Source organism: Cygnus olor, chromosome 26 (assembly GCF_009769625.2).
Source record: "Cygnus olor isolate bCygOlo1 chromosome 26, bCygOlo1.pri.v2, whole genome shotgun sequence".
Taxonomy (NCBI): domain Eukaryota; kingdom Metazoa; phylum Chordata; class Aves; order Anseriformes; family Anatidae; genus Cygnus; species Cygnus olor.
Genome location: NC_049194.1, coordinates 1341672 through 1355517, shown reverse-complemented (window position 1 = coordinate 1355517; position 13846 = coordinate 1341672). Strand labels below are relative to the sequence as shown.

The 13846-nt window shown below is 50.6% G+C and overlaps 1 protein-coding gene and 1 long non-coding RNA gene across 5 annotated transcripts in view; one reads left to right on the top strand and one right to left on the bottom strand.

Moving 5' to 3' along the window:
• The first annotated feature begins 1639 nt into the window (after window positions 1-1639).
• The window catches only part of GATAD2A (GATA zinc finger domain containing 2A), a 64279-nt gene continuing 52072 nt past the window's right edge, over window positions 1640-13846 (top strand). The window contains exons 1-4 of one of the 3 annotated variants that reach the window (XM_040537194.1): window positions 1688-1744; window positions 2877-2946; window positions 3896-4020; window positions 4589-4688. The gene's annotated coding sequence lies outside the window, so the exon portion shown is untranslated. Of the gene's footprint in view, window positions 1745-2876; window positions 2947-3895; window positions 4021-4588; window positions 4689-13650; window positions 13801-13846 lie in introns of those variants that run through there. The other 2 variants (XM_040537192.1, XM_040537191.1) reach the window with 2 other exon arrangements.
• On the bottom strand, window positions 2864-13730 carry LOC121059960. 2 transcript variants are annotated; one of them, XR_005814695.1, is made up of 2 exons: window positions 13599-13708; window positions 2864-6512 (listed from the first exon to the last, which is right to left on the bottom strand). It is a non-coding gene; the product is annotated as an uncharacterized LOC121059960 (long non-coding RNA). The 2 variants fall into 2 exon arrangements; XR_005814694.1 differs by lacking the exon at window positions 2864-6512 and adding an exon at window positions 9407-12791 and having other exon boundaries at window positions 13599-13730.

The following is a 13846-nucleotide window of genomic DNA, read 5'->3' as shown; positions in this document are numbered from 1 at the left end:
GTGATAGAATCTATCTTGTGCTAGACCTGCCCTAAAACTCTGCTGGTGACACAGCGAGGTAAATGGAGATACACATCTGTGTGTTACTGGTGGATTAAAGCATCACTTCAGAAGGATCCCATCCTTAGTGCTTCACCATAAAGTTTTGAATGGCCTGAGGTGAAGCCAGGAGCTGTTGGTGCTTTGTAAGTCATCAAGGAGAGCAAGAACTGGTTGTGAGCTCTGCTATTAACCCTTCACCATGTGTAACTAAAGGGGGTTGTAAAGGGTGGAGGAAGGTACTTTCTAACAAAAGTTGTACTCGGGCTTTTAAAAAGGATATTGAACACAATAGAAATTGTGAAGCTCTAGAGTGGAAAACAGCTAGAAAAAGCTGAGTACGTTGGAATTTTCCTACCATGGTGAATACAGGATGTGTTCCAGGAGCAGGTACTGGGTGAAGTGATGAGATGTGGATTCTAGTTCTGGTTCTACTGCTCTTTTCTTGCAAAAGCCTTGATTGCTCGCCTTCTGCTTTCACTTCCCCACTTCAGTAAGTGGGAAGTATACTGACCTATGCTTATTAAATTTACAGATTATGAATGAAAATAATTATTTTTTTTACACTTTTGAAACAAGCACCTAAATAACCTGACATAAGCAGACATCCAGCCCTACTAGCTACCTCAATTGTTTGTGGAAAATACCCGATGGAAAACTGGTGCTGGAATTACAAATAACGTGACAGGAACTGTGCTTTATTTCCCCCTGGTTATAACCTTGCTTCACCCAAGATTTTATTCTCCCTTTTTCGAAGCACAAGCTGGCTTGCAGGTGTGTAGAAGCACCGAGTAGCAAGTCCTGAAGGGTTAACAGGGCCCCTGTGAGGAGGGCTGCGGGGGTTGGCTAATTAACGCCCCTCTGAGGAGAGCCGCGGGGGTTAATTAGCGGCCCCGCCGGAGGTGTGGCGGCGGCGGCGGGGAAACGCCGGAGCACCCCTGCCCTAGATCGGGGAAGGAAGCGGGGCTGAGTCACCGCGGGCCCCCGCCGCCCCTATCCGCGGCCCCAGCCCGGCCTGCGCGGGCGGATAAGGGCGGCCGCGGCCCCTCCCCTCCCCGCGGGCAGCCCGGCCCTCAGGCGGCCCCGCTCCCCGGGGGCGGCCGGCCCCGCGCCTCACGGCCCGGCCCCGCCCCCTCCGCGCTCATTGGCTCGCGTTCCCCACCCGCCGCGCGCCGCGTGAAGCCGATTGGCCCTCCCGCTTGCCAATCATCGCGCCGCCCCGCCTCTTTTCCTCACAGCTTAGAACAGGGGGGCGGGCCGAAAGTGGGCTCTAACTAACGATTGGCTGGCGGGCTCGGCAAGCGCCGCTTTTCATTGGGCGCCGAGTAATAAAAAAAAAAAAAAGAAAAAAAACACCGCCCACTCCCCAGAGCCGGAGGCGGGGCGAGCGGAGCTTGGCCAAATCTGCCTAGCAACCGGCGGGTGGGCGGGAAAGGCGGCCGCCCCGGGAGTCCCGCGCCGCCGGCGGCGCGCGGCGGGGGGGGAGGGGGGGGCGGTGAGGGAGGAGGAGGAGGAGGAGGAGGAGGAGGAGGAGGAGGGAGGGAGGCGGGGTCTCCCTGCGCGCGCAGCCCCCTCCTCCCTCCCTCCCTCCCTCCCTCCTCCTGTCAGTGGCCACCTGAGGGAGCCGCCTCCCCTCCCCCCACGGCCCCAGTCCGGCCCGGGCCCCGCTGAGGAGGAGGAGGCGGCTCCGAGGGGGCTGAGGAGAGTGAGTGACAGCGCCCCCCCCCCCCCCCGCGGCACGGGGTGGGGGGGCGAGGAGGGAGCCCGGGGGGGGGGGGGGGGGCGATAAGGGGCGGGGGGGGGACGCCCCGAGGGGAGCCCGGGGGCTGAGGTGCTGAGGGGGAGGGGGGAGGGGAGAGGAGCCGGGGGGGAGGGGAGCGCCCTGAGGGGACGTGGGGGGGGGAGGGGAAGGGGGGGTGGGTTGAAGGCCCCCCCCCCCCCCGGGGGTTGAGGGGGGAGGGGAGGGCCCGGAGGCCTCTGGGGGATTGGACCCGGGGTTGGGGGGGGGGAGGGGAAATTAAAAAATAATAATAATAAAATAAAAGGGGGGGCAGGGAGGAGCGCGGCCGGGGAGCTGCCCGCTAGTACGGGGGGGGGGGAAGCAGCTCCTGGAGCCCCCCCGGGGCAGGAGCGGGGCCACTGGGGGCGGAGGGGAAGGGCAGGGCCGGCGGGGAGGGGAAGGGAAGGCGGGGAGGGGAAGGGAGAGCAAGGGAAGGGAGAAGAGGGCAAGGACCGGGGGGGGGGGGAAGGTGCCCGGAGCCCCCTCAGGAGGAAAGTGGCGCCCCGGGACGGGATGGGACGGAGTTGGGGGGGCCCCAGAGGCTGGGTGCCCCCTGAGGGGAGCGGGGTGAGGGGAGCGGCGCGAGGCGGCCCCCGGAGGGGACCTGCCGAGCAGGAACAAAAAAGCTGGTTGCTTGCTGGAGGGTGCCAGATGGGTTGAATTCGCGACAGGACTTAAGATGGAGGTGTTTGGTGGGGCTGATGCCAAAGCCGAGTACTTCTGCCCGGGTTTCGGGATGTGCGGAGGTTACGGGTGCGGGAACGAGGCTCGTTTTCACGGGTCTGAAAGCCCTAGCGTCGCGTTCGCCTCTATAACTCAATTACTTTCTTTTTCTGGCAGCGTTTCATCTCTGTACTACTTTGGGGGGGGGATTTAGTTTGTACGCGAGACGAGCTCTATTCAAAATAAAGTTATATCCTGTCTGTGGTCTACCACCTTCTCCTCACCCCCAGCTATCTGCCATGTTTCACAGAACCTGTATAGATGACTTTTTAAAAATCTAATTCATTATTAATTTTCTATCCCTTTTGCCACTTTTTTCTGTCTTTGTGATAAGTGTGGTGAAAAGCTAGAGAGAGAAGAAGGAGCGTGCATAGGAGCTGCGTACACTGTGGCAGTTGCTGTAGGTAAAATAGTTGTCAGTTTTAAGTATTGAGAAGTAACTAACTGAACAAATTCTGACTCTTCAGAGCGTTTTAGCAGCGTATTCCAAACGAGAAAAAAATTGTAAGGCACGAAAAAGCTTTTCTCTCTGCTCTAATTTGAGAAGGACCCTGAAATATAATGACTAAACAACTTAGAAATTGCTGATATTTGTTTGAACTAGTGGAATACAAAGCACTAGTAAGTGCAAAGAAAATCATACAAAGTGCTTCAGCGTTTCTCATGACTGTCCCAAGCACAAAGTTTTAAGGAAGAAAACACGTATTTGTAGCAGGCAGGCTTCTTGTAGATTGAGCTTTTAGATGGAGCTTCTCCTCTCAGCCTGAGTGGTACAGATGATTTCTTCTTTTTCTGAAGACTTTTTCAAGAGTTTAATGACACGTGTTATACAAACCTGAGTACGCGCACTGTTCAAACAGTGACTAAATCTCCCAGAGAGTAAAACAGATGATGTTATCACGCAAGCAGAACTGAAATTATGTCTGTGTGCCAGTGGTCCCTATATCCCGCTGTCCAATGGGCTACTCTCTGCAGCAAGCAAAATGCCGCAGGCTATTTCATGGCTCCCAGTTGGCTTCATTTTAAACATCCTAATTTCCTGTTGCCGTGAGCAATTCCAGAGGGTCTTGCAGGAAGAAACTTGTCTATAAGCAATGAGTGGGGGACTACAAAACCCCAACTTTTGTTTAAAAAGAAAAGCAAACGAACATACTAACTTTTGAAAGCTACTTCAAGAATGGGAACGAGCTCTCATCCCAGGTTAATTATCCGGTTTCCATCATAACAGGCTGAGTGCTTCAAGGATTGTGCACGAGAGGCAGCCCCATAGAATGTTAACCTCCTTATTGCAGCAAAAAGAATACAAAGTCATTACTAGATTAAGCTATAACTGAATGTCTCTCGTCTCAATAGAGTTCAGCTGTTTGGACCAGAGAGAGATTGCCTGCTTGTGGCCCTAATATCTTCAGCTTGAATTTAAGGAGCCCGCTGAGCCTGGAGAAACTGGCTTGTGCGTTGTTGCAGTTTCCCAAAGGCAGGTAGGGAATTAAAAACAGTGGTGACTTTACTCAGCGGGTCACAGCCACATCTTTATGAGCACTCCCGGGGGAACAGGAGACAACCCTCACACATTTCCCTGTAGGAGCCCAGCGTTGTGGGAGGAGGACCTGAAGCTTTTGTACTGCCAAGGCCCATACAAACTGGATTAAAATCACACAAAGTGAATTAAAAATGCCCACATTTCAAAACTCCCGGCCTGCTCGCATCCCCTTGAGGAACTGAGGAACGTGTCCCCTTGAGGAACTGAGCAGTGTCCGTGGGCCACTACTTTGGTGTGAAATATCTCTGTGGCTCTCTTGCTTAGAGAAAAAACACTTTGAGAAGATGTATGAAAAATATTTCCCTTGTCCGGCTAGTTGGTCGTGTCCTCCATTCCTTGCAGAATGCTAGGCTTCAATCTCATCTACATTTCTGGGCTGACTCAGAGTACCCAATTTCACAATTTTGGTCTGCAACCAAAAATATCAGTGGATGTTGCAGCCAAAGAACAATGAGGGAAGACACCCTAAAGAATACCCCTTTGCTGACTAATTCCCTTTTCTGCAGAGCAAGGTGGTGTGTGCGTTTTTGGAAACCTGACCAGTGCTGTTTCTTGCCCAGGTTTGAAAACTGAAGGCATTTGAGCTGTTGTACCGTGTGCGCACAGGTAGGCTGGCTGTTGAGCATCTGAGTCTTAGATGCCAGGGGTCATAGCATAATAAATGTTGTATTTTTACCGAAGCAAAATAAATCACACCAACCAAGTCCATTGACCCATCTTAATCCCAGGAGAGCATACTCCTCTAGGAGTAGGAGGGTTAGAGGAGAGAGCTCCAAAGTTGGCATTCAGAGAAAGACAAGAATTCCCATTGCAGGACAGAACCTTCCCTGCCTGCTCACTTGAGTCGTTACTTTTAATCAAATAGGTCTCTAGATTTGCAAAATAAGCAAATTATATTAGCTGTGAAGGGTACTCGCTTGGAACACGCCATTTCCCTAGAAGCAGATACTCAGACACACTTGCCACGTGTGAGTTGCCCCCTCTTTGTCAGAGTTTCATTGTCCAGCAATCTACTCACACGTTAGATTCTGTTGCTTAGCTCAGACCCGGTCCTTGCTAAAGTGAATAATTAGGGTGTTAGTAACAAGGTGAGATACTGGAATACCTGCAGCATTTGCTTTTGGGTTGCCTGCCATTGTAAACCAGTGCCTTTATGCTCATGGAGCTACCAGAGCTATTTTCAGGGTTTATCCATCTTTTTACTGTTCTTTCTGCAGCCCATAGCAACTTTCTCTTTGCCAGAAAACTCTTTTATCTTCAAACCCACCAGCCCTTATTAATAGTCTCTTATTAGTTCTTTAATTTTCTGCCACTGAACCCACTTACCCAGCTGACGAGGGAGTTCCAAGGAGGATGGAGAACGTGAGAGGTGGGTGGTCGGTGTTTGGTGACAGACCCCAACCCACCAGCTTCATGCTGGGGACATTTTCTGACAGACCCAGGGCATGACTGCCAGTAGAAAATCAAGTTGTTGCTTTTTTCTAGCTATTAGATTTCACATTTTTTCCCAGTGTACTTGCATGTAATTACTGATACTTTATAAACATTGTATTTTTAATTTATAGAAAGCATCTCCCTAGCCCGTGGGGAGCCCAAGTGTAGTTGCCTTGGTTCCCCTGCGCAGAGCAGTTAAACTCTCCCTCAACAACTGATTTATATAACTGAAATAGCTAGGGAAGTGAGAAGTTTCCTTCCTCTTAGGATACAATGCCAAGGATGTCAAATCTCTAGAGAGCCTGATGATAAGAATTGGGCTGTCCTTTTCTGCAGTTATTAAACAAGTAAATGATTATTCGTCAGAGCACTGAAACTGTGGGATGCGGCTCTGTGGCAGTTCCTCTCCTGCTCGGTTGCAGGCACCCCTGCAGGTCCCAGGCAAGGCTGGGTGAGTGGGCGATGGAGGAGAGGCTTCCTTCCCAAAGGGGAGCAAAGGGAGCTGCAGGTTTGGGTGAACTAGAAGCGATTTTTCCTGAGCCATCTCTTGGCAAAGCACTGGGAACGGCACGTAACCAGTAGGATCTTCTGATGGCTGTGAGGGGTCTCCCCCTCGGTCTCTTCTCAGTACCTGGCTTTGTCATCCAGGACAAATTTCAGCTCGGAAGACAGCGTTACCAAAGCCCATTGACCCAGCCAAGTGTTCTCTGCTTTCTGAACTATCTTGTTCCTCTTGAACAGCCTCTATGCTCTGACTTAAAGGCTGGGGGGAAACTGCACGTGGAATTTGTGGTGTACACTTACACCATGAGAGTCTGTTGGAAGAACCCCCTGGTCTTGCCCTTCCAACACAAGCAGCACGTTAGCTTCCGTGAGGGTGGGCACAGCAAGCAAGGCAAAGGAGCGCGCTGACATTTCCAGTTGAGGACTTGGTAAACTCTAAGCAAGCACCAGGAACAGGAGCTGCTTTATGAATCCCTTTGCCTTGAAATCTACCTGGACAAAAAATAAGACCAGTAATGACTGATCCCATCAATCCTAAATTTAGAAATGAATCTAATTTCTAAGCCTTGCTTTTCAGCAGGAAAGCAGGTTATGGAACTGACCTGGTACAGTTCTGTTGGGGGAAGAGAGGGAATTAGCAGTGGGTTAGGGGAAAAGACTGGCATTTTTTACACGCTGATAATAAACATCTTATTACCAGAAGGAACAATGTTAATAAATGCTTACAGTAAACATGGTGTAAGACTCGGATAATCCTTCTGAAAATAGAGAGGTTTTCCTACTCCGATAACTATCCAGTCGCCTTGATGGAGATCAGCAAAACCTTGCAAGGTTTTTTGCTGGCACCTTGCAAATACACATTGAGTCCTTGGCAGCAACAGGTAACAAAAGGCTCAAAGCATTCATCTTTAAAAAATTACGAGTTACAGCAAACCAACAGCAGGTTGACCTGTCAAACTTCTGTTCACCTCTGAAAGGTTAAAAGAAAGTTGTTTGAGAGGCACAGATAAATTGCTTGTTTGGCCTTGACGTGCTACAAATTTTAATAAAGTTAATTATAATCAAGGTGATGATTTTGTAGCGGGATGGCACAGGTGGCTTTGGATGCAGTGCAGGTCTCGGTGCAATGCTGATCCCGGGCTGGGTCCCCTGAGAAGCCAGGAACAACCGAGCGCTCCCTTTCACAGCCCTAAGGCAAATGCCTGCTTTATTGAAGGGACAAGATTCTGAAGGTGCTTTGCTCAAAGTTCCTAATTTTTGTTCTTTATCTACCTTTTGTTGCAATCACTGGCTGCATACTTGGAAGAAATCTAGAGTAAGAGTACCCTGACACGAGGGTCTTGTATCCCCTTCCATCAGAACTGTACCACGGGAGAAAAAGCCTCGCCTTGGCAGGGCTTAGCGTTAAGAATGCTTTCTATCAGCTCTTTATTTCTCAGTTGCCCCAACCGTGAGGAACTTTGGCCAGTACTTGTCTGTTAAACCACAGAGAAGTGTTGGTGTCGCGGCACCCATGCAGACAGATACCTGCCTGTGCTGGTGCTAATCTCCGTGAGGAATCTAGTCTGATGCTGGACTGAGAGAATAACTGCTGGGAATTGCTCAAATCCATCTGTGGAATTTAGGTGGAGTTCTTCATGCTGCAACTACAAACCCACTGACCTTGGGAGAAACATTCCCTGTGAGCTCCAAAACCCTTAATTTGCAGGGTCTGCACTGTAAAGCTGAATCCGTCCTGAATCGGGTTTTTCTGTGCCCCGTGTACCAACTGGCCAGCTCTGACTGCGGAGTTTGTTCAAATCTGGTTAACAACGAACGATGCTTTGTTAACAATGACAACCCCAAACCTGCAGCTTCCAAGATGCTTTAGTGGATAAACACAAATCCTGCTGAAAAATCCTTCCGAACCATTTTTTAAGTTGATACCTTGCAAATTTACAGCTCAGCTGAGCCGCACAGTCTGGCTTTCGAACTCAGAATGAGAGCATCTTTGGTGCAGTTCCTGAAAACCGTCGCAGCCCTGTGCAGGAACGCCTCGAGTGTGTCAGAGGAAGGGTGAGAGCAAAGTTTTGAGCGTGGCATTTACAGTACTGTACAGCTGTAGATCTGCTCCTTATCTTCTGGAGAAATTAACCACTTCAGCACAAGTACACCAGTCGGCCTGACTGGTCCCCTCAAGGAAAAAAGCTGCTTTTCTAGGAAATGGGATAGCTACAAATAGAGCTTTGAGAATACAGTTCTCTGCTAGAACTGGTAAAAGCTATTAGTTATCGAGGTCGTAGTTGTATTTCCTCAATTACCTCTAATTTGGAGGGTGGTAAAGACCAAAATCTGAGAAGGATCAGATGCCCTCAGTGTTGGAGGAAATGTCTTACATGTTTCAATTCTAAGAGCACTTGCCGTTAGCAATGTATTAACATCAGCTCTCTTCTGCTTTCCCTGTCCAGGGTTTCAGAGTATATAGACATCGATACCAGTGTGAATTAGTAATTTAAATATTTTTGAATAAGGAGTCAACAAAAAAGTATAAAACTGAAAGTGTTCATTATTGTGCTCCGAAAGGAGGCAAATCATACTTAAAATTACTTTGTGAATAGCCCAGCGGTCCCGTTGCACTCAGAGACTGCCCCAAAGAGTCAGAGGAGGCAAATGCAACGTGTGTGCAAGAGGAGAGGAAATCAGCAGATGACGATAAAATCACCTGATTGCAGTTGTGGACTGTGGCACAGCCCAGAGTTTCATTTAGAAGGGAAAGTCAGCGAGCAGCAGTCCCGCTGGTGCAGAGCGGGGTGTGGGGTCCTGCTTCCCGTGGGACCGGGGCAGTTAGGGCTCACAGGGATTTGAGCCGTATAGGATCTCGTCAAGAGTTTTCTCCAACTAGTTAATTCTTCTCCTAATCAGGGTCAAGTTCTGATGAGCCACGTGACAGTGATCAGTAAACAAGCAAGAGGTGCTTGTTTACAGCCATCCCTCGCCGGAATGGCTCTGTGGGTCTGACTCACTGTTTGCCAGCGAAACGTTTGTGTCCGAAGCTGCAGGTCACGAGCCTAACCGAAGCGATCTGCGCCGGGCTGCGGAGGACCAGTTTTGGGAGCTGGAGATGGTCTTTGGCAGATCTTTAAATAAAAGCAATGCCGGCTGAACTTTGTGCTCTCCCACTTCTGAGCAAAATCGATAGTCCATGAAGCGCTTGTTGAATTGGAGCAGAGCTCCTAATATATCCCCTTCCAGCCATAAAAGTGCTTATTAGGGACAGGGTCAGATAATATCACACTGAAGCACCATCTCTGGCTCGGCAGTATTTGCATATGTCTGCTGCTTTCCCCATTTCCTGAATAACCTACTGATCTTTTTTTTTTTTTTTTTTTTTTTTTCTTTTCTGTTCAGAAAGATTAATTTTCATTTCTGTTTGGGGCTATTCACCTCAGTGCTTAGGCCGTGGAATTTTGACCGTTTCCAATCTTGCGTCCTGCTTTGCTGCAGAAAACCTTTAAGTGTTACTCCCTGCGGGTGGGAGATGGGCAGACAGACCCCATGGTACGGCTCATATACGGACTGAAGGGCAGATTCTTCTTGTCAAAAAGCACCCTTTTATCTCCTCATCCTATTCCTGAACTATTTTCCAGAAATTCTGTCTTGAGCAGCTGGTGGTGACTGCAACTTGCACTTGCAGGAACACAGTTTCAGCAGAAAATAAGTAAAGGAAGGTCTCTTGGTCCCAAGTCTATGGAATTCCTTTCATTCTTAGCATAAGCCATCTTAAAATTGTATTCCTGTAATTTCTAGCACCGTCGTAGCATGATTACAGTTTTATCCTTTTTTTCCTTTAAATATTTAAATATATAGTCTGTTAATTTCAAACTCCTAGCCAGCAATGTAAAAGGTGAAACAATACACTCTCTACAAGGTCCTGGGGCTGTCTTTTTTTTTTTTTTAATGAAAGATTGCAGTCTGTCATCCTAGGACCGGACACCAGGTCAACACACCCCCCGTACAGCCCCTGGTGTACGGTGGAAACCAGGTGAGCCTAACAGATAGAGCCACCGGTCTGAAGCATTATTCCGAGCTATCTGTGCTTCTTGGTCCTCTGGACCATCCAATGATGTTCTCTGCCCTAACTAAAGCACGTATCGGCTGCCGAGCTTCAGGACCTGCTTAGCCTGTTCTGTATGCCAATATTAGCATGTTCCCGTGCATCGTGCATCTGCTGCTGGTTGCAGGAAGATGACCAAGTCTTCCAAATCTGGCTCGAGTTTTACTTCTTCTTTGACCTACAATTCCGACGTGCGTTGTCTTGAATTTGAGAAAAGGCCTAATCTCAGTTTTCCTTCTGGGATACTTGTGAATTTGGCACAAATTTCACATCTTATTTTTTTCTGGTCACATCCCAATACCAAATTCTGCTCTTGTCGCAACAAAATTAACTTCCTAGTGTATGTTACGTTGGGTGGCATTTTTATGAGGTGTGGTAGTAGAGTGTACAGGAAGGATGAAGTAGGATGAAGTATTTCATCCCTGATAACACCTATGGACTTTGCATTTGGAGCGAGGGAAATACCTTTGCAAGAACAACTTCATGTTGGACTTCATGGCTCCAGCCAAGTTTTGCTCTCTTGACGAGGTGTTCGGCGTTAACGCCGAGTCTGGGCTACGTAATGTCAGTTTTGGCTACCAGAATCAATAGCGGTGCCGGTCCCTGGGCTTATGCCACATTCCGAAGTGAAAATCACACGCAAGTGAGTATTCGGGGGAACCTGCTGGGTTGGCTCCATGCCGAAATATGGGTGATAACTGATAGGACAGATGGAACCAACCGAGGTGCCCTGGCTGGGCCAGCAGGCACCGCTCCCACCGTGGCCACCCGCAGGCTGCAGGCCCAGGGCCCGGGCAGAGGCATGGCCTTGGTGCAGCTGCTGCCTCTGCCGGCAGCGTCACCGTAAGGACACGCCCAGGGCACACCGACCGACTTCCAGCGCTCCTTCTCCCACCTGACCATACCCTCTCTGCCTGACGCTTAATTGCGTGCGTGTAATCAAGGCCCAGGTGAGGAGTGGTGAGGTAACACTGCTGTGGTGCTGCTGTACCGTGCAGCATCCGACACGGAAAAGCTTGGCCAAAGTGGAGCTGTTGGCTTACTTAAACGGCTCCTGAACTATTGGATTTTAATTTGAACGCAGCACTTAATTTAGATTAAAATCCAATAATGTTAACAGTCTGATGTTGCCTATTTCAATAAAAGCGTCCCTCGGTGATGCATGGCGCTCAGGTATTTCGTTGGATAGTTCAGAGCACCAAAAGGAGAGCATTTGGCTTAGAGGAGCGCTGACACTGAGTCGTGAAGATTTTAGGTGCTATTTTAGATAGGAGGGGACTGCTCTAATCGTGTTTCACCAACACTCTCTTACTCTACCTGGCGAAGATGTTGAGGTGATCTGTTTAACACAGGGGCAAGGCACCGTTCATTAACTGCCCTTTCAGGTGTCTGGTTTGGGTTGTTTGGACCCAAGTAGCATCAGCTTTATTTTTTTCTGAACCCAAGGTACGTATTTACAGAACTTTTGAACTCCGAACTCTTTAAAGTCAGACTGACACAGGTAGATTAGTAATTTTTTTCCTTAATTTGAGGTTTCATAGAACTTGCCTCCCAAAAGCACGTTAGGATTAGTCTCACTTCAGCCATTTACACAAACGTGTTGCAGAGTTACTTCACCTGCATGCACTTCTGTGTTGCCGAGTTACTTCACCGTATGCAGGCACTTCTAGGAACGCACAGCTCTGTGGCAGCGGTGGTTCTCTCGCTGACAGAGCCAGCAAGCTGCCGCACTTGTTTCTCACTGAAAGAGCAGCAGCTCGCGTCTTTGTTAAGTAATTACAACACTGCCGCACCTTCCAGGTGACTTCATTACGAGTCCCTCTGGATGCTACAGCGGTGCCCCCCCAGGAGAAGGAGGTCTTTACCGAAATGAAAAAAATCAACAGCTCCTCTTAATCCACTCCTAAAATATTTCCTAAATAATCACTTGCTTTGATGTTTTAAGTAAGGGGATGAAAGAAAAGCGTAAGGCGGCGTGCTCTTCGGCCTGTGGTAGCGTTTCTGCGCATGGCGTTTGAAGGACTCGGTGGTTGGGTTGGTTTCCTAGGGTTAGGGTTACCTGACCTGGAACAGCGAAGGGCTGAGGCCAGCCGCCCGTGGGGGCCTCGCCACTCTGGCACTTTTTATGTAAAAAAAAGTAGTTGGCCAAATTTGGGATGATGTGCTGACCGTGAGACCGTTGCTGTCTGAAATCCTCTGTGCTCGAGTGTGGGGTATAAACAAGTGGTTGTAACCCACAGAGCCGGCTCCCCGTCTTTTCACAGGACCTACAAACTAATTTTCAGCCTCAGAATTAAGTCATCAGAATTCTAAAGAACTTTACTAATTATTCTGCTTCCAAATCACTTTCAATCAGCATCACACTTGGAAACGCGTTGGCGGGGAGCATCGCACACAAGGTCTGGCAGAAAAGTGCTTATCGGGCAACCTCCTCCCTAGGTCTCTGTGACATCCCTCCCATTTCTAAATTCATGCTTCAACTAGGTTTTAGAAAACGTGGCAGAAACGTGACTGCAGAGCCAGAAACTTCATCCTGCCAGAGGAAGGAGGACCCCAGAGCACGGGGTATGGCCCTGCTGAGAATGATCAGCCTGAGACTTGGGGGGCATAGGGAACACGATGCGCTCAGGCTGGCGACTTAGGAGCCAACAGACCCCGTCCAGGTGATACCCCGTGTCCTGAAATAGGGAAAACGGGAGAGATGAAGGGTTGTGGGCGTTAGTCTGGTACAGAAGCGGTATTTGTGGGGAGCTAGGCGAGCTCTGATAGTTGGGTGCCTTGCAAAGGCTGTCCCGGCTGTTCCGATGGCACCCTGTGGGTGACACCGGGCAAGCAAAAGGCAGGGAGGGAGCGGCATGTGGCAAGGACATGGGGAAGTCGGTAGCCAGCTGCAGAGCTGGTGGGCCCAAAGTGCGTCTCAGGGGGGTCGCAAGTGTCTCGGTGGGGTCAGTTATATGAACTGTTCCGTTTTTCTCCTGTTAATTCAGCCCACCGTGGTTTACGCGCTAGGCTTGAGATCTGGTGAACACGGCTTCAGAACCAACCCCCCCCCCCCCCCGTTAAGTTTCCTAGGAGTGCAGAGCTGCCGGTGGCTCTGCCCTGAGCTGGCATCCCGGGCTTTGCTCCGCATCTCGTACATGCTCTGGCTGGGGGCTGTTTGGGGCCGTTTTCGGAAAACACGAGCTTTTGATTCTTCAGATACCGGGGAGGGGGAGCAATGCCTGGGGGGGGGGGGGAGCAACGCCCGGGGGGGAGAGCAATGCCCAGATGGGGACCGATGCTCCCGGTGGGACACCGATGTCCCCGCTGGGAGCGATGCCCCGGGGGTGCCACCGCCGCCCCCGAGGGTGCCGCCGCTCCTCCACGTGGCCCCGGGCTCTTCGGCGCGCCCCGCGGCGGCGCCCCCCGCCCGCTCCTCAGCCAATCCCCGGGCGGCTTCCAACGCGCCGCGACCCCTCCGGCCAATGGTGCCCCGGGTCACAAACCTGCTCCACCATTGCCCGGAAGCGGCGCCGGGCCCCCGCGCGGTCGGTGTTGCTGCTGCCGCTACTGCCACTGCTGCCACTGCTGCTACTGCTGCTGCTGCTCCTGCTGCTGCTGCTGCTGCTCCGGCCCCGGCCCGTCCCCGCGGCCCAGGACGGGCCCGGCCCCGCGCATGCTCCGCCGGGTGACGCCGCGACTCCATGTGTGAGCAGCGCGTTAGTGGGCAAGGGGAAGCCGCTGCGGGGGGGAG